General features: G+C 43.3%; 1 protein-coding gene across 10 annotated transcripts in view; it reads right to left on the bottom strand.

The window, feature by feature from the left end:
• DAB1 (DAB adaptor protein 1) overlaps positions 1 to 21,108 on the bottom strand; it is a 415,964-nt gene that overhangs the window by 135,993 nt on the left and 258,863 nt on the right. For 4 of the 10 annotated variants that reach the window (XM_059853704.1, XM_059853702.1, XM_059853711.1 and 1 more), the window contains exon 1: positions 6,657 to 6,828. The exons of 3 other annotated variants lie outside the window; for them this stretch is intronic. The gene's annotated coding sequence lies outside the window, so the exon portion shown is untranslated. Of the gene's footprint in view, positions 1 to 4,305; positions 4,412 to 6,656; positions 6,829 to 21,108 lie in introns of those variants that run through there. 3 more of the 10 variants (XM_059853703.1, XM_059853706.1, XM_059853710.1) reach the window with 2 other exon arrangements.

The following is a 21,108-nucleotide window of genomic DNA, read 5'->3' as shown; positions in this document are numbered from 1 at the left end:
GTCTCCCACCCCACCACAGTCACAAGCAAAACACAAGAGATTAAGAAGTATTTGGTTTGTAAAGGTTACACAAGGAAATAAAAAAAGGTAAAACAAATTCTTCATGCTAATTATTTGTTTGAAATAACCCAAATGCAGGAGAAGCTTTTCTTTCCCCCATCAATCCTGACAGATACTATGAGAGAGGATTAAAGGAAAGGTAGGAACTCAATGAGGGGAGAATTCAAGTGACCTAACCCATGTTAATCTGGCAAAAAGCGCATGCCAATAGAGGTGTTCTGGCCAGTCTCAGGCAGAGACTGACAGGTCCTGGAAAGGTTAAACAAGTTGAAGTGCTCTTTTTCTTTGTTTTAGCATAGTTTATTGAGCTGCATCTCAAAGAACAGAAATTCAGCTTTTTTTTTTTTTAATGGTGAAAAAAAAGATCACTCACAATTTTCCCCTCAGTTACTTCAATTATTGAAAAAAATTATAATCCTTTAGGTTAAGAAACATCCAATATTGATGCCTGCTGTTCTCTAAGTAACTGCTCTGTCAGCTGAGTAGAAGACATTTCTCTAAAAGGGAAACTTTTGAAATGGGTATTGTATCAACTGGATTCCCAGTAATCCAAGTTCTTCAAGAAATTCAAGACCAAATAATTGTTTTCAGGTAACTCTTGGTATGATCTTGAAATTCTGCAGACTCAAAACTTTCCTAAGCTTCCTAAAAATAAACTTGTGCAGGTTTAGACAGCTCTTTGCCAAACCATGAATACATGTTTGACAAGCTTTGGAGTATATCTTGGGACAGACAGACTGATGGGTGCTACTCTCTACAGAAAAACATAAAAAGGGTTTTGCACACCTGGAATTGCTTTAAGAGGCCACAGCTGCAATGCCTGGATGCTGATCAGCTCCTAGTGAGTTTCAACACATTCTCGCCCCAACAAACACCCTCAGCAACCCTACAGTCACTCACATCAAACCCCAGCAGAACCCCTATCACAGGACATGTGATGACAGATATTTATACTGCATTTTGGGGAGATTCCAGCTCCATCTTTAGTCATAATAAGGAGACTTTGTATTAGAGGACTCTTGATTATCCTCAGTACTAAACAACAGTACATTCACATTCAGGTATGAATAATTCCAGCAGCCTTAGTATTCTGTCTTGATTGTTTTCCTCTTCACAAGTATCCTCTAAATGTAATTTTCCACTAAGTACTCACTGAGGAAAAGCACCTCCCAAAACCACAGGGACATTGCCTAACATCTAAATCTGAAGTTTCTGCAAGACAGCAATATGCCTGCTACAAAAACACAAAACAGCAAGCACACATGCATGATAGGATTATTTGCTCCAATACAATATAAATTAGGTCAGACTCCTCTTTGGAGAATTTAGAGTCAAGAACTAGGTGGTCCACTAAATTTCTATTCATTTGCCTTCAGGCTCAGGGAATTGCAAAGACTCTTAAGAAACTGATACTCCTCTATCCACAAGAGCAATCACTATTTGGGAGTGGGAAGGGTGGGGAATCCCTCAGTGTAACTGCTTGGCAATACCTGGAGACCTGGGAAATCCTTATGGAGTAAAAAGGGCAGCTAATGAATCTTGGCATACATAATATATACACACACACACATATAAATACACAGAGACGTACAAAAAACCAGCAACTGCCCTGTTTTTTTATGTGGTACACACCATAAAATCACAGAATGGTTTGAGTTGAGAGGGACCTTAAAGCTCATCCAGTTTTACCCCTTGCCATGGCAGGGACACCTTCCACTATCCCAGGTTGCTCCAAGCCCTGTCCAACTCAGCCTGGGACACTTCCAGGGATGGGGCAGCCACAGCTTCTCTTTTTCCCTGTGCCAGCCTCACAGGGAAGAATTTCTTCTGTGTATCTAAAACCGAAGAAAATATTCTTATCCTTAAGATAAGAATATAAAACATAAGATAGAAAATAAATAGATAAGATAAAATACCCTGAAGAAAAGTAACCTCTGCATGCTCATTAAACCAAGAGAAATGGAATGACTGTCTGTAGAAAGTGCAAAGGATCACGGGCTGGAAAGTGCCTGGAGCCAGCTCCCCCAGCAGGCTTCTGCCCAGGAACACTGCATTTTCAAAAGCTCACCCACAGCCATCCCCTCCCCAATCCCATGAGTAACTGAAGGAAATCCTGACGCCTCCAAGGGCCAGAAGTTCATGTCAACAGCTTCACATATCTCAGGAGGGGACTGAGCCAGAGCAAGATGTGACAAGCAGCCCTTCAGCAAGGCTGCTGCTCCGCTGTGGATGGAGCTGGTCAGGACATGCAGCTGTCTGAAGGGCTGGGGCTTGGGCAGCTGCTCCCCCACAGCTGGGGACACGGCAGCCTCTGCACCTGCAGCAGCACATGGGTCATCCCAGGGAATGAGCTTCACTCTCACTCCAGAAAAAGCAATATATTGATTAAGAGACAAAAGCTGACAGGTCTTGTTCTGGTCTGGTTCTTCATTATGGCAGAGACAGATCCACCACAGACCCCACTGTCACCAGCAAGGCTCACACTGGTGGGTTCTGACAGAGGATCTGTCATGTGGCTGAACCACTTAAATAAACAAAATTAAGAATCTAGAACACTCCTTACACCTGGAACACTTAAAAATGTGTTTGACAGTGGTGTAAGATAAAATACATACATGCAGGTACCCTTCCTGGAGCTCACAGTGCTGGGTTTACTCACCTTGTCTAAGCTGTGACAATTCTGCTGTCTTAGAAATGGAAGACTGATTCATGGATGAAATTCTTAAACCACCACCATGAAATATCATTTGGCTGCAGTTAGACTGGGCAAAAACTAATGTTAAGGGAAAAATATAGAGCTACAGCCTCTCTTTGTGACAAATCAAAGTATGAAAATGAAAATGTTTCAATCTGATTAATTACTTGGTTTAGAATATATGCTTTTCATTCCACTGTATCAAAATACTCATACTAAAACAGTGCAGCTGATGAAGTCAAGCACTGCCTTACAAAGGCTGGCAAATTTGCAGAACAGCACTTGAGGTTCAGATTAGTAAAATCCTAATGAATATCTACTCTAATACCCATGTAATTGCAGGGAATGCATTTGCAAGTGGTACAATTAAAAAAAAAAAAAAAAAGAAAGAAAGAAAGAAAGAAAGACTGTACAATGGAAGTCCAGACTGTGATTCTAATGTCAGTTTAAGAGACTGAAGTGCCATCCTGGAAGAATGAAGATCCCATTTAAAGGGATGCCAAGAAAAGAAGAATCACAATAAAGATTTCCAGTTCTTTCCCAGATCACAACATGCTTCCATCTTTCACTGTAAGTACCAATGCCAACAATTCTCAATTTCATCACTTTTGTCCCAGACACCAAAATGGTTTTCATACATTGTTAATGATTGCTTTATCCCAAGTGCTCCTCTCTTCCTGAGCACTGCACAAGGAGCTGCTCAGCACAGCTCCTGAAGGCTCTCTTGGACATAAATAAATATTGTTTTTGCACTACATGTTGCACTTCCTTCTGGGAGCCTGCACCTGGCATCTCCACACCTTGTCTTCCTACCCATAAGAACAGGTGAGTGCAGGACTTCCCTTACATCCCAAAACCACCAAGCAAATAAATGCCTGAAAGACAGAGCTGCTGCTGTAAGAATGAAGCCGCAGAAGGGCTGAAAGCAAGCACTGCTCAAACAACACCAAACAGAACAGGACATATGAGAGACCAAGTAATAACGTAGCTTTATTCTGAAGTAATTGGCTGAGCAAGCAACTCTGATTAATTCTGCAAGAATGCTTGGGTAGTGTTTATAAAAACCAAGTCATTACCTTGACTAAACATTGACTTGGACAGTTAACTTTAACCATCAAGACCTTGACTAAATATTGACTGGGAAAGTTAATTTGAACTATAACATCTAGAAAATCGTGTTCCTCTTTGCTAGTATTTGCTATCACTTTAAAATGCAAAGAGGGTTGTAAAAAATAGAGGTTCTCCCACCTCACTGATATTTAGCTGCTAAGCTTGGCTGTTGCTAAATTCAACACAAATACCTTGCAAAAATTTGAAATATAAAATACTTTAGAGACAAAGGCCTGTTATGGATGAGAGGGAATGGTCAATCTTCCTTTGCTTTAGCAAGGACCCATCAAAAGTATGAAAAAAAAGTATCATACTGCTCATGTTTTAAATTTATGTTTTTACATATATGCAGCAGCTTTACAAATTTTGCAAATTTTATAAATTGTGCATTGCCCAAGGAATCACACAGGCTGATCAGGACAAGGGGTTCATTCTGATACCTCTACTTTTTAGTAGCAGCTACTTCAAGTCTACATCCTCCACTACTGGTTTCACTTCATCATGTGAGGCCATGGGTCAAAGGACATACACAGGGTCTTTCACTGGCTGAGATAAAAAAAAAGAGAGAAAAAAAAAAAAAAGAAAAAGAAGAAAATCAATTTCAATCCTCCTAAGATGAAACCACTGATGTGTGCAGTCACTAAGGTCCCAAAGGTAATCCTACAAGAAAACATGATGGTGTCCTCCATCACTGTGTTGAGATACTGTTAAAGTGAAGCAAAATCACCTATGAGATACAGTCCAAGATCAAAACACTCAAAAAATAAATCTGTATTTCTAGACCACTGTGAATAGTCATTTTAGCTGTGTAATGACATAAAATGGTAATGACAAAGGGGCAAGGAACCTTATGCTTCAGGAAGGTGTTATGTATGTGGATAAACAAATAAACAATGTTGTGGATCCAGCACTAATTCCATGCACAGTTTCAGCTCAGGAGTTTCAAAGCCCCTTTCAGCCTTATGCCTTGATTCTTTTTTTAATACATCAGCTGCCTTCAGCACTCTGAATGAAAACCAGCTTAAGAGCAAATATAAAAGACATAAATCTCAGCTACGAGTGAAAATACCAAACTGGTGGAAACTTGCTCCTCCGTTATTTTCGAGTAGAGCAGTAAGGAACAGATTGATACTGGTGTTATGGGGGGTGAGCGTGGGGAATGAAAGAACAATAAACAATACAGTCATCAGTAGTTTAACACAGCGCTGTGTCTTGCAATGGAAACATACTGTGAAACAGCTTGCGAGATAAGCTTCGTCAACGATAAGTAATTTTTATTCCGTTTGAGTGGCTGAAAACAATAAACATGATTAAATGCTTCAGACATGCATTCAGAATTTAGACAAATGGCAAAGAGTTCCAAGGACTTTGCTTTTAAAACTACCGCGGGGAAAGACCTGGAAATTGACTTAACCGGTTTGAAATGTACAATGAAGCAGAAGTTCGTCGGGAAATTAAAAACTTCCCATTCGTCTGCAAGCTCCAGGGCTCTCCAGCCCAGAAACCAGCTTTATTATCTACTGTTCTTCACTATGATTACTAGTCCCGGTATCCCACTTCACCATTCACAGAGGCATTTCAAATGTGCCGGTCATGAACCTGAGCTCCCAGCGTGTGAAACACCCTGGAAAACACCAAAGGAAGAGCTGGCTCTGGGGAATTCAGAGTCCCGTGCTCGTCCTGCCGGCTCTTGTGGGCTCTGTCACCGCTGTCCTGATCCAACCTGGCAGCACCTCCTGCGCCCACCTTCCTCCCACCGCAGCGCTCTCAACTTTCACTCCCGGCTGCCTGCTCCTGGTGACTCTGTGGCCGTGCACAACCCCGAGAGGAAAGCACTCCAAAACACTCAGATCACGGGGTGATGTCGGGTTTTCCCCTGAAGTAGGGGCTGTAAAGGAGAGGCGCATGAACCCGCAGCACCCCTAACGCGAGCGGTCACTCTGCACCCGCTGCCCTGCACCGCGCACCGCTGACGGGCGCCGGGGGCTGCCGGCCGAGGGCTGCCGGCCGAGGGCTGCCGGCCGAGGACCAGCGGGCGGTCCCCAGAGGGTCCCCCGCTGGGGAGGGCGAGCTCGCCCCGCTCGCCGCTCGTCCAGCGGCCCCTCCGCCCCGCTCCGGGCGCCATTTCCCCGCCTCTCCTCAGCGCGGCGTCCCCCGGCCCTGCCGCACCTTCCCGGGGAAGGGCAGCGCCGGCGCAGCCCAGCCGCATCCCAGCCCTCCGCAGACTCCCAGCCCTCGGCCGGCTCCCAGCCCGGCAGCGGGGGGCGCTTCCCGCGGCAAGCGGCACTACCGCGACCGATCGGCGCTTGCAGCTGCGGGGCGGCAGCGGCCGAGGCTCCGGAGAGCGGCGCATCCCAGGGACCCCCGGCACGGCGGGGGTGGCCGGGGGGAATCCCGCAGCCGCATCGCGTCTGTGGCTCCCTCCTCGATTTTTTTTTAAACTTGTCCCGCTGCGGGGGATGGCGAAAGAGCCCCCAGCTCTTTGCCCCAGAGCTCGGCTGGGTGTGGGGCACCCTCGCACGGCGCTGCCCCCGCAGCCGGCAACTTCCCGCGACTCGCAGGGGATTCCAGCCCTTTCCCCGCCTCGGGGGGACGGGAGTGAGAGGGAGGGGGGAAGGACGAGCAAAAAATAAACTTCTTTCGGAGAAAAGCTGCCCTTCCATTCTGCTGCGGGGAGGGGGTCCCCGTTCGCAGCAGGAGCAGCGCGCCCCGCTGAGTCCCCAAACCCGCACCTGCCGCCGCGCCGCCCTCAGGACCGGCCGCGCAGGGGAGCAGGGACCGGCTCTCTCACCTGCCCCAGCGAGCCCTCTCCTCCTCGCATTCCTCTGCTCCCCATCGTGGGCGCAGCAGCTGCTGTTATTCCTTAGGATACACATGGCCCGTCCATGCTGGGAGAGCCGCCTTCCCGCGCCGCCTGCCCTCTCCGGCCCCGCCAGCGCGGCGCTGAGGCCAGAGGGAGGGGAAAAGGGAGGTGTGCGGTGGAGGAACGCGGCTGATGAGGGGTCGGTCTCCTCCTCCTCCTCCTCCTTCTCCTCCTCTCCCAGGGCTGGGGGTCTCAGCGCCGCTGTGCAGCTGGGCAGGGAGAGGGGGACGGGCGAGGAGGGGGCTGGCGGGGCTGTCCCCGCTCGGGGCGGGCGGGGGGGCTCGGCGCGTCGGCTCGTCCCGAGCCTGTCATCGCCTCCGGGGCAGCCCCCGCGGGCGAGCGGAGCGGAGCGCATGGAGACCCTCGCGCCCCGCCCGCAGCACCGCGCTCAAGCACGGCCGGGGGGCAGTCGGTACCGGGGGCTCCCCGGGGGCTCCAGGGCTTCCCCGGAGCGCAAGGAGGGCGGTCAGCGGGGCAACCGGGGCGGGGGTGGCCGCTGCCCACGCGTGGAGCCCGGCACGGCCCCGCCATCGCGGCTCCCCCCTCACGGCCGTGGGGCGGGGGCCGGACCGGGGGCCCCGCCGCCACCACCAGTGTGCTGCTTTTCTCATGGCTTCTCGCAGTCACCCATGAAAATTTAATGAGGCATTTAGGGCTGTTACCTTCAGAGTCAATGGAGGAAGCATATTTAGCCTAATGCACTCGCTGCCGAGCCAATAGGTCTGTTGCAGGCGGATCAGAAGTCATGGAGAGACTCTCCTTTCAACACAAAATTCACGACCCATTAAACTTATTCTGTGATAACAGCTTCTTTACAAACGGAGACCCATAGAAAACAGAAGCTGTCATGCACTTCCCGAAAGGATTTACATACAGAGAGAAGTCCATTTGCCAGGTTATTGCCATTTCACCAGTATTATCTCCAATCAATGCATAAAAGCAGCGCTGCTCTCGCTAACCGAGGTAAATGACTAAAAGAAAAGCTTTTTGCAGCCTCTAGATAGATCTGATTCACCCCCCGGGGCTGAGTGGCCACGTCTCCCTGGGCTGACAGGGAAGAGGGCTCAGACCATTAGAGAGGATTGGATCTGATCGGGAATTACGAGCGAGATGTTCTGCGGGACACGCAGGTACCCAGCTGCTGATGTGCACACCCCGGGATGACAGCCGGGCAGGGATCACCAGGATGCTCACAAGGTAGAAAGATGTCTACAGGTTATTTTACCTCCACCTGACAGGCAGGAGAGCTGAACCAATGTGGCAACACACTTAACAGGGCAGGGAGCAGAGGGAAAGGCTGAGCGAACAGATTGATTGGAAGTACATGCACAGATCTGGTAACATTCTCAAATATTATCAGTTTCATCTCCCCCAATTATTCTTTCTGCAGCACATTAGGTATTAAGCATAAAAGATAACGTCATGTAATAACATTTACAGCATAAAAAATTCAGAATTCAAGCCACATTTATAGAAGTACTTGATGCAATGGAGCTTTTCACTATAGAACTGTTTTCTGCACTTCAATTTATTACAGAAATAAAAGGTCAGATTCTCAGTTGAACCCACTTATTCTAATGTGAATTAAAAGAAGTAAGTAGTCAACTTCATTGCTGCAAAATTTCCTATTGATGAGAATTTCACCATCTATGAAGACAAAGAACTAAAGGAGAAATAAAGTAATTTTTTTCATTAGGAAATAATAGGCAGCATCCTTGAGGAGACATGCTTGTCTATACGTATTAGGTCCAATAAAATATTGGTGGCCTGTAGTTCCCAAAAGGCAATTTTTGGGGGGAAAAGAGTTATTGAGCTGTTCTTATCCTTTGACCAGTTAACACTAAAATGAAGTTGCATTTATTGTGTTGCTGGCCTCACTGAGGTCCTGGAGTTTACAGGAGGGGTGCTGGCAGCTGACTAAGTAGAGAGGGAACTTTGAGTAGTATAAAACTTCATTCCCATTCATTTCTGAAATGTATGGATGCAAGTCACACTTGCTAATAATACTTTTTAAATATAAAAGACTACTAGCTCACAGCTTGTAATATGAATGCAAATTAACTTGTAATTATACTATGCAATTTTCTACTTAAAAAAAAAAAAACAACTATGAAAATAGAACAAACCTGAAGAGCAATATGCACTGCAGTTCTTCATTGTGTTCCTTCATTATGCAGGAGTTGCCATAAGCAATCTGCTCTGGTTTAATGTAAAATATTTTTTAGGCCGTAACTTTGCAACACAGACTCTCGCATGAGAGCATATATTTGGTCACAGTTCCTTCTCTCTACTGAAAAACATGATCAAGAAGCAAAGGAGCAAGAAGTTTGGTGTGAAGACTGACAGATTTCACTTGTGTTTATCTGTAAAGATTAAACTCATCATTCCCATATTCTCCTTTCTGATGATGCACTATGCCATCACCAATCATGTGATAAACCATTAAGAGTATATATAAAAGACCTGTAGGCCAAAAATTTCATTTCCACCAAACAGCTGGAGGAGCTGAAGATCAAAACCTAAAAGTGTAGTTCTCAACTGTTTTTGCAGTAGTCATTTGGGCAGCTCTCAGTGACTTGTTACTTGCTAAAACAACTAAAGGGAAAGTAGGATCAGCTGAGCTCCTGAATAAATTTGTTCTGACAGGACAATGATCAGAATATTTTTAAGTGTTCCTGTATGCATCAGTGGAGAGAAGGATGAATTCAATCTTATAACCAAGAGCACTGTACAAACTTTTTAAAGAATTGCCTCAAAACAACATTAAAATATCCACCACTGATACCTGTAGCCCTGGATTCTAAGTAATTTGTTATACTATCCAATTTCAATAAGCACTGCAGTTGCTAGTAAACCACTGCACCCCACAGAGCAAAAATGTTTACCTGCAAATAAGAGATAATTTCCAGGATAATTGTTGACAGTGAATTCGCTGATAATTCACAGTCAAAGTTTCTGACTCCCTAGGAGAAGAGTAATCAAAAAACTTCCCACTTTCACCTCAGAGGCAAGTTAATCAGCAGCAGTGCTGCCCAGCTGCAAGCCTGTACGTTTCTCACATGAAATGCTGAGGCAGAATGCACACTGTAAAACCAGCATCATCCTGCAAAAATGGCAAACACTGGCCAAAAACCCTGTAGGGTTCTTGTGAGTGCCCGTGTGTGACAGCCACTGGCATTAATGAGAACTGGACATTTCCTGAGATGGAATACAGGCCTTACCTTCATGAAACTAATTAAGGTATCTCAAGCTGTGCTGATTATAAAGGGCTACCAAATAATGGTACAGAGAAATTTTGAGGGACGTTTGAGAATGAGTTTTTGTTGGTGCTTGGAAAGAATCTGGAAGTGAACAATACAAAGTGTTACATTTTGCTGGATTCAAGTGGGATTTTTCAAGGGGGAATTTAATATCTAAAAGAGAGCCATTATTTCTGCTATTAACATCTTACTAAAATACAGCACAACGTGCAGACCTGTCCCTTGCCAAGTGAGCTCTCAAGATGTCAGCCTTCTCACAAAACCCCTTTTCACATTTACTGATCTATATTGTAGCCCACAGCAGGATCATCTTGATCACTCTGGAGATCCTCTGTGTGAATAGCTCCTCACACAATAGTGATTTCAGTTTAATAAGTTCCTCTAAGGCAATTAGGCACTGACTGAAAATAGTATCTGCTGCATTATCAGTAACTATGGTAGCCCCTCTCCTAGTGCTGTAGCCACACAGTGAGCTCCTTTTGCCATTCAGCTGGAGAATTAATCATGATTTGGTTTCATCCTCAGTTTTCTCAAATGCAAAGAAACTCAGCTCTCTTATTCCACTAAAGATCTCTTGGGATATTTCCTCAGATATAGCTCAGGTGACTGAGCAGAATATGTTGCTGAACACTGCTCTTGCCCACCAAAAAAAGATCTGTGTAGAAAAATTTTGATAGGTCTTCATGAAAAATGGGAAGCTGCTCTATTTTCTGGCAGTGACATATTAGGAAGAGGTTATGATAATTCTTGCACCCGCAGTGAAATCTGATGGAAAATGCATTATCCCAAAAAATACCACTGACATCTCTCTATTAAAAGCCAACACATGGAAATACGAAACATGGGATTAAGACCTGAATGTCCCAGAGATTTATCACTGGTTTCTGAAGGTAGGTCCTCTACTGTATTGTGGTTTGGTCACAAGGGGAACCTTCCTTTCATGCATCTCAAGAAAGATTGCAAAATCTCTTGGTTACACATGCAGGAGCTTGGTTCAGATCTCTGCTTTGCCACTGACTAGTCTGTGATCTTGAACAAGTCAACCTATGCTCATTTTATGTCCATCTCTACCACACGTATGTCAGAAGCCTCCAGTCAGAATTTCTCCAGGAATGCTTGGAAGGACCCCAGAGACAGGCAAGGATATACATAAACACAAATTATTGTTATATTCATGACCATTCATTCAATTTTGAATCCTGGGAGGAAAAATAGAAACAAGATCTTGTTATTCTGTCTGGTAGCCTCTATTAGTCTCCTTCACATACTCAAAATATTACTGAACTAACCCTGCTGCAAACACTTTCCTCAGCTGCAAATGAGCAGCTCCAACAAGCAGTCCACGACTGCCCCTCCAAAATCAATTTATCTTCTAGTAGATGGCAGCAAGTAGATGCCTGTCCTGCCAAATAATGGAATTTGTGAAAGCACTGGAGATTATGAACCACATTATTTCCCAGATGCCCATGAAAGAGTCGGTGATTCTCCAAGAACAGCGATCAACTCCTTCACAAATCCAAACTGCTTCATATTTCAAATCCTTTTTGGCAAGGTGCATTTCCTTTCACAGCCAATTAACTGCAAACTAATTTAGAGAGGGTTTGCTTTTGCAAACATAAGTGTCAGGTTCCAACAGAGAACATGTTGCTAAGAGCATGATTTATGCACACATTCTGAGTTCTGTTGTTCTCTCATTCCCCCCAGACACCACTGATGATCCACACAGAGACACCTCAGAATTTAATAAACTCCTTTCTAGGAGAACTTCACAGGTGAAGAAAATGTTCAGCATCCCTTACATCCCGAAAGCCCACGTGGTTCTGCATTACCTTGCAGAGTGCTCACGCTGGTTTAAATACACATAAACTGAAAGCAGAGGGTACCTACTAAGGAAAATGTATTTCTGCTATGAAAATAGAGGTTATCTGCTTCACAGAGAATTCAAAAATCTGGCTTTACTCTGGGTTAGAGAATAAAAGAGGGGTTGAAAACTTTAAACTCTCCACTTCCCCAGTAAAAAAACTTATTATACTTTGTTCTTAAGATTTTGTCTACTTTAACAAGCAGCTGACACATTTCAGCTCTCTGATTTAGACAATACTGCAGCTTCTTTTCACTAAGTACATATTTATCTTCATTATTTATTCATTTTTAGATGTAGATTTTTCAGTTGGAAACTTCAGTCTCAGAGGTTCCTAAAGATCTTGGCTGTTGTCATATTCCATGATTTTGACAGCAAAAGATCCACGTGCCATTGTAAAAGTCATTTTTTGTTAAAAAGAGACAGATGAACACGATATTTAGAGCTGCATTCCCCTCAATTTCTGCCAAAATAACAGGTATTCAGGAGACAGCAATTGTGTGTAGTGAATGTCCTCAGCAAGTAAGGTTGTTTTTCATTTCCTCTTATGTCACATTACATTTTCCTCTTTATATTTCCTTTTAAATATTTAGACAGAGCGGAGAGTTTTAAACGTGTCATTGACACAAATAAATGTTTAGGCAGTCAGTCTACCTTGGGTTCAGCTCTTGTCAGATCTGATAAGTTAAATATCACTGGATCTGGCCAATAATTGGATGGAAGACCTCTGAGGAAAACTCAAGTGCTGAAGCAAGTGCCACTGGTTACTCAGTAGGTGTTTTTTAACCTCAGACTCATCCTGAAATATGCCCTCAGCATGGTATTACAAGCACTAGCTGAAAAAGGCATTTTCAAGTAAGATTTAATGTGTTATTTCTGTTAGGCACTAGAAAGGATTCCTGACACCTTCCTTTGGAAGTTGCTTAGCCCACTTTTGACTTAGCTGAGCCCACTGCTACATAAAGCTATTTCTGAAAGTATGAAATCAAATTTTCATCATTTTCCTTTTAATAATTATACATTTTTAAAGCCTCTTGTTTAAATAGTAACTTGTACATTTCTTTGCCTTTAACACTTCATTTCTGACCTTTCCTTTACTCTCTCATTATGTCTCTGAGTCCAGCTCATGGACATCCCTGCCCATGGCAGCAGAGTTGGAATGAGGTGATCTTTAAAGTCCCTTCCAACCCAAACCATTCTCTGGATACCACAATATGTTCCCTTTTGCCATTTCAGAACCAACATCAGCATCCAAGGATGGATATAATCCCTCTTTAACAGCTGCTGATTATTGACTCTTTTGCCACTGCTTCTTGGGGACTTCATGAGAGCATGTGGTGACAGGATAAGGGGGAATGGCTTCAAACTGTCAGAGGGCAGGGTTGGATGGGATATAAGAAAAAGTCCTTTCCTGTGAGGATGGCGAGGCCCTGGCACAGGTTGCCCAGAGAAGCTGTGGCTGCCCCATCCCTGGAAGTGTCCAAAGCCAGGCTGGACAGGGCTTGGAGCAACCTGGGATAGTGGAAGGTGTCCCTGCCCATTGCAAGGGGTGGAACTGGAAATAATCTTTAAAATCCCTCCCAACACAAACCATTCCATGGTTCTGTGACAGAGTGGAGCTGACACTGACCACTCCACCCTTCAGGCTGTGGGACACATTTGGGCCAAGGACTGAGGAGTTAAGTGGGGCTGTTTCACTTGCTGCTGAACTCAGGACCTGCACACACATGTCTCAGCAGTAACAAGTGCCAGTTCCACTACAAGATCTCAGCACTTCTGGGACCCCTGAAAAGCACCATGAAATTAATGTCCAGGTAAGCCACTCCTGGGATGTCCATTTTCCCCTTGTCCAGCAGGGAGGCTGGACCCTGGAGCTCCCAATCCCCAGGCACTGCACACAGTGAGGCTCTGCACAAGTCTGGAAGCCTCAGCTCCAGGCAGCATGCCAGAGTTCAGCCAAACATATTTGCCTAAGTTGATATTTCTGTAATACATTTCAAAACATGACAAATCATTACTTTCTGATGTTTGCTATTCATATTTTTTTTCCTCTTTACGCTTTCCAGGCAGGAATGGAAATTGCAAGTGCCACCATAGCAACTCAATGCAATAATATAAATCTTCAAATAACAATTTAAATGAAGGATGTTTGAAGTATTTTTATTTTGTAATAAATTTATAGGTGTCAACTAGATCAGGGCTTCCTTTCTAAAGAGGTTTTGCTGTTTATCTAAAAAGACAATCCTTCACTTGAAAGAGTTTATAACATTAGCCTGAGCCAAAACACTGAGGTTTAAAAGAATATCTCAAATACATTCTATTTATTTATATTAGAAAACTACTCACTGGCAGTCACTGGAGTTTAGGTTCCTAAATGTCTATGTCTTTTTTCATTCCTGGCATTCTTATTCACATTTCATAAGAAATTATGACAGAACTGAGACAGAATCTATACCACCTGGTTAGAGAGTCCTCATCCACTGCCACAGAACCAGCATAATACCAAAGAACATTAACAAATGAGATTTTTAAAAGACTGGCAGTTGTCACATCCTTAAGGTCCAGCTTGAGACTACACAGCATATATACAGAAGAGATTATAGTTTTTCAGATATGTGGTTCCTGTGGCTAAGGTGGTATTTCACTTAATCAGGATAACACTCAACAAATTGGGGAATACACTGGCACCCCTTCATCCCAACGTGAGGGCCAAATTCCAGTTTTAGATGCTAAATACACATCATGGCAATTTTTGGAAGGCTCTCACGTGTATTGTGCATTAAAGACTGAATCTCTATGCCAACCTCTAACAAAACTGTCCAAACCAGCAGCATCAGGATCCAGAGAACTTACAAAAAATCAAGGTTACATACAGAATAAAAAGAAATCTGATGTATTGTTAAGCCACATAGCTCCTTTCTTTCTGATTCCTTCATTTCTCATCAACATCTGCCTATGCACATCTCCTTTACAATGAGCTTGTTTCTTCAACAGAAAAATAAATTTGAAGAACACCAAGATATTGTCAGCTTTCAGAGCAGGGAAAATCCATATTGTTTAAAAACCAAAGCTTTTGATATTAAACATTTTCACTCAGGACTTAAATAAATCATAGACATGGTCTTTAGCAAGGAAAAAAAAAAGTCAAAATTTGATTAAATAGCTAATGAATTACAAAAGACCTATAGCAGCCAACTGAATACTTACCTTCTGCTCAAATACAAGTCCTTGGGAGTGACAAATGTCAATAAATAGCACAGCTCAGGAGTGGGTGGTAGGCAAGACTAGATCCATCTGGCCTGTTGATGAGGAAGGAGGAGAGCTGTAAAACTCACGGCTCCGGAATGTGACCAGGAGCACATATGCCAGGATGAGAAAATGGGATTGTGCAGCAGCTCCCCCAGCCCTGTGCCCCCGTGGCAAGCCCAAATCTGTGGGAACGTATGCTCCAGCCCTGCCTGGCGCTGTCCATATTTGTGCTGGGGACACAATCCCCCTGCCTCCAGCTGGGATGGGAGAATGTGCAAATCCTGGGAAAACCTGCTGAAATTAAATGCAAGTTGCTGATATTCGTAGCCAGGTAGCCATAAATCCACCCTCCCACTTTTTCTGCTCCTCCTTTGCTGGTCCAACAGGGGGTTGGGAGAATGTGCAAATCCTGGGAAAATCTGCTGAAATTAAATGCAAGTTGCTGATATTTGTAGCCAGGTAGCCATAAATCCACCCTCCCACTTTTTCTGCTCCTCCTTTGCTGGTCCAACAGGGGGTTTTGTAGTCTGCCTGACACACCTACTCCCAGCTTTGCCTCTGCCACAGTCTGGGAACTGAATCCTCCTGCTGTAGAGCCCTGATTTGCTACACCTCCCAAAGCTGAGCTCGGGAAGAATGGCTTTTATGTGTGTTTTGATGAGCCATCAACTATTTTAGATACTCTTCATGCTCACCAACAGATTCTGAAATGAAACAAAATCTGCCTCTCATCACATGCACAACAGGATGTAACAGATGTCACAGAGGAACCAGGTAATAGCAGTTTTCATGGTTGGATCCAACAATTACTTCTGTGCTCCACTCTGTGGCCTCTGCCTTAAAGCCCAGCAGAAATGAGACACCTGCCCCCAGGAGTCCAGTGTAAACCTATATAAACAAAGTCTGGCAAGGCTCAAGCCAGAAAAGCATCCAGATACACATTTTTCACACTAAAACCCACCCAAGAGTTAGGTTATACCGAATCTTGAATGCACTGTGTCCCATTGGAGCAAAGAGGGATGTACACTGCTGAGAAAGGAGAAAGCTGATGTCTCTTCATGGGAGAACTAAGAATATTGTGCTCATGTCTGCACTACAGTCTCACTCTCCTCAGTTAATATTTGCTGGCAGGAGTGGTATTCTCTTGGGAATTCCACCACTGACCATTTGCAGCCTTTATGAATGCACAGTAACCCCCACCTTTTACAAAACAACAGCATTTGGCAGCTCCTTGCCAAACCCCCTCTAGACGGAAAGCCCAATGAAGATCCTTTTCTTTGGCTCATTGCACAGGAGTTGTACATGGCTTTTCTGTCCCTGTGCAATTTTCTCCTGCAATGTGTACTCAAGGTTAAAATGCTGTCCTTTCTCCTTGGTGAGATCTGTCAGTGAACTATCAAAGTGTGCATGTTAGGGAGCCTGCCTCGTGGAGGGCTGAGTGATGCAAAGACAGACCTTTGATGCACATTGTGACCTTAGTGCATTCCCTTTAAAATGAAAAAAAAAAAAAAAAAAAAGGGAAAGAGCCTCTTCTTGTTCCCATTTGGGGGCAGAAGGACATTAAGGAGCACTTTGGGTGCAGTAGCCCTCACATTTATTGCAATTTTTACAGCACTGAGAGGCTCCAGCCGAGACCACGATCCCTTTATGATGAGCAGTGTAAGACATAAAGCAAAGGAAAAGCCTTATCTCAGAAATGCATGAAATAAACACAGCTAAAAAGGCTACTAAGAAGAAAAAAAAAAATCCTCACCCCTTTTTCCATCATAAGGAATAGGCTTAAATGAGCTTTTCTCCAAAATCCCAGTGAGATCTGTGGCAGAGACAGGGGGAAGGACCCAGGTCTCTGCTAGGCTGACACCTCCATTTCCCAAAGACACACCTATGACAATTCCTCATCTCCCAGGTTCTGCAGCTCTTTCACATCCTGCACAGTCTTTGAGGAGACTTTTAAAACAGTAAATCAACATTTGCAAAGCTAAGTTCATACACAGGCCTTCTGGGGATAATGGCATTTGGTTAGTTTGTACCTGCCACCAAACAAGGGCAGAGAAGAAAATCACAGGTTTTGGACAGCACCACTATTACCTGCAGGAAATGTTCAGGCCGTGCATTGGCACCATTTCCAACTCCTCTTTTCTCCCCATTTTGCATATCCAGCTGGGAATGTCCATTTTTACTGTCTGTTCACCTGGCCCAGTGCTTGAATACACATTGTGATTTAGCCACCGCCACAAAAAAGAGCATTAAAGCTCAAGCATGACTTAGAGCACGGATTTACAAAAATCATATGGGAACTATCTCATTTTAGCTAAAAGAGAGTAGGATTAAATGCAATTAAGAGCTCCCAATGATGTAATAAAGACAACTAAAAAAAAATCAAGGCAAGTGGGCAAGAAGCAATCACTTTTCTGTCTAGAAACAGTAAAATAATGACAGTCTGATTGTTCATAGGGTCGCCAAGGCCAAAATGTGCAGAATGACCTTCATTAAGTCATACTTTGTACTTCTGCTGGGGGACTGTTGCATCTGCTCCTTTCGATTTGGCTTGTCTGAGTAACAAAGCTCCCAGCGATCATCTAAACCTCATTTGGAGCACCTGTGAACAATTCATTATATTAATATAACAGCAGGGGAGGAGTGCAGATACTAATAAATAGGTTGTTGAGCAGCTTTTGCTGCCAAGGTTGCTTTGCCCAGCGAGGAAATGTCCCCTCCACCCAAAAGCTGTGGAGCTGCACTGAGACGCTGGGCTCAGTTGTACCACGACATGTCAGAACACACATCTGGTGCTGGAGAAGCATGTAAATTAATTTTGCCTTTCAAAACAGTTGATAAATGTGTGTCTAATACTTCTGAGGGACTGCAGTATGATTTGAAACAGTTTGTTCTCAGTTAACGTAGAACAAATGTTCTCTGGCTAAAGGTGGCTATGGAAGGCATTTGGTAACGATTTGTACCAGCTGGGCTTCTCATTACTTTGAATAGATTTGTGTAAATCAGCACATAAAAATAAGCAAGTGGTCAATGCCTTTAATTGCATTTGGATGTGCTGTAGTAATGGCAAATATCAGAACTTTTGCATTTGTCCTCACATTCTGCAGTTCTAGAAAATAGATTTATTTTTTTTAATAGAAAAGAGCAGCAAAAAGATTTTGCTGTTAACATCTATTTAGTCTGGTTTCAACTTAGTCACATTTTGCAAATGTCAGTGAAAAGCAAAGGTCAAATGGGAAAAAAAAACAGTATGCTATGGATCAGTACAATTACAGAGAGCAGAGTAGCACAGGGTTATGGAATCAGCTTGGGAGGAAAACATATCTGCAGTGTTGGATAGACACAGGGCAAAATCCTGCCCATGGACCAGTGCAGATCTCATCTTAAAGTAGTGAAAAACAGATTGTTTGTGTTGCTGTACTTTAAGATATTTTCTCAGAGAAACAGGGAATGTCAGGTTTTCAATTCATTGCCTCTTTGTTTTGTTCAAGACTTGGGCAGCTTTGGAACAGCTTTGGTCTGGAGCAGTTTGCAGGCCTGAGCATCCTCACTGTGACCATGCCTGGAAGTGGAAGTTGTCTTACTCAGTATGCTTAAGTACCTAAAAACCTTTCTATCTCTTTCTTGTATTGTCTTCTGTCACTGTTATACTGCTGGGTATAACACAGAGAAGCTGTGGCTGCCCCTGGATCCCTGGAAGTGCCCAAGGCCAGGTTGGAAAGTGCTTGGAGCATCCAAGTGGACAGTGGAAGGTGTCCCTGCCATGGCAGGGGCCTGGACCTGGGTCAGCTTTAAAATCCCTCCCAACTCAGACCAGTCTGGGATTTTGTGATGATTCTAAAGCATACCTGAATCACTTGAAAGGAATGTGAGGTAAATAATTATGAAGTATTCTGCCATTATAGACCTGGTAGAATGTTTGTAACTCTTGTTCTGGAAGGCACACAAAATCCACCCTGTGGTGTCTCCAGACCAGCTGAACTAAAATAGACACTGCCCCCTTTTCATCCCTTTATATAAAGAAATGAAAATTAGAAAAGGAAGGATGCTGCACATATCAACAACCAGGAGGGAGAACATTTTAAACATAGAATTTAATACAATCAATAAACTTTATATCAGTATAACAGAGTCAACAACATAACTCTCATAACATCACAACCTCACATTTTCCATGTCACCGTTGACATGCATTAAAGATTACTTCTTTCAGCCAATTTTCTCTTCATAGCACAATCTTTTTATCCTGTAAATACATTTGTTGGTTTCTCAACATCCAATTAAACATGTAAAGAAAAGCCATAAAAATATCCAATTTATATATTTTAATTTCAATGAATTATTTTAAACTTAGCAGCTATAAAGCATCTACTATTACCTCTTTGCTGGCCTTGATTTAGCAAAAATTGGTAATTGTCACGCTGCTTGTGGGGTATAAAATATAAATATTTTCACATTTACTATGAAATCCTCTCCAGCAACATGAAATTGAAGGATAGACAAAACTGCTTTTATAGAAAACCAAGCTAATTTTTATCATTTTTTTCTGTAAGGGATGATCATTTGAAACCTTTGAGCTGAAAGGAATCACAGGGCACAAGCAAGCTGAGGGATTTTCAATAATTGTATCTTTCACATTTATCTTCTGCATAGATAGCTATGAAATAAATACTGCATGTGAGCAAGTGCAAAAATGTACTTGAGGTACTTCTGTTAGATGGAATCTCATCCTCCTGAAATTGCCTTTCCCATGAAAGATGCCCAGTGACAACCAGCAGTTTAACCAGCTGGGGATATATACAGTCAGTTAGCCCTCAGCCTTAAACTGTTATCTGATTTGTCCCATAAAGCAAAATATATGAGGTACATGATCCAGCGTGGGGATAATGCACAATAAACATAACTTACACTGCAGGAAAATGAGCTCCTGTTGGACCATCTCACAGCAGAATCAGCTGTGGAAGAATCCACCCAATCTGTCCAAAATGTTTTCTTGTTTTTATTCCTTTACCCCTTAAGCATAATTAAACCCAGTGGTTTTGGTCAGATAGCTCTGTGATAGCTTTTAAATTACTTATTCTAGTGGAGCCTGCCAAAACTTCTATTTTCTCCCCCTTTGAAAGTACAATAGGCATTATTTGCTGCAGTGGCAAGGCAGTACAATCATGCTGTTCTTTTCTCAGCCCTTTCCTCTCCATTTTTATAGAGAATTCATTCACCAGTGACTTTGAAGGTTTCTTCTCAGAACAAGAGAAGCTATGATTGATGAAGAGTGGAATGTATTCAAATTACTTTCAAAAATCATGAAGTTAAAAGCCATCAGGACTTCTGAATAATAGTTCCTAAATATGTTTACATTTTAGCAGGGATTATTAATTTACATCTTGATTAGAAGATAAAAGGAAAAATATTTCTTTATTTATTTTCTCAATGAACACAGACACTGTCAAGTCTTAGCTATATTCTGGAGTTGTGTAATTTTTTACATATTAATAACTTGAGATGCTCTGCATCCCTTTAAAGCTACAAGTATTTGGAAAAAACATCTTCATGTCACTTGCATCCTCAAATAATGGCTACAAATGAAAAAACAGAGGTTCTGGGGTGACTTTCTTCACCTAAACTTGTGCTTGCATTGAGGAATTTTGGATATGTTTGTGCTTGCACTGAGGAATTTTGGATGTTTTCACAGACACTGTGAAAAAGCCCAGGAGTTGTGGCTTTGAGACCCAGAGGCTCACTCTGAGTTTGTTCCAATAAATACTGACTAGAATAGGTCAGGAGACCTGTGCCCTGAGGAATTACCATCCAAACAGCTGGTAGTCCTTGGCTGGAAGGGAGCCTGGGACATGTCTTTTGACTGCAACAAGTGTATTTTTCTAATCTCTGACTTGTGAATGAAGAAAAAGAGCATTATGAGGTGATGGGATGAGAAGAAAACGAGATGAGGGAGGGAAGCCTGGCAGGGAACAGCACAGAGAGGAAAGCACTTGGGTGGAAAAGCTGCAATGGG

This window comes from Haemorhous mexicanus, chromosome 9, assembly GCF_027477595.1.
Source record: "Haemorhous mexicanus isolate bHaeMex1 chromosome 9, bHaeMex1.pri, whole genome shotgun sequence".
NCBI classification, from domain to species: Eukaryota; Metazoa; Chordata; class Aves; order Passeriformes; family Fringillidae; genus Haemorhous; species Haemorhous mexicanus.
Note: the sequence above shows the minus strand (reverse complement) of the source record. Positions and strands in the feature narration are given on the sequence as shown.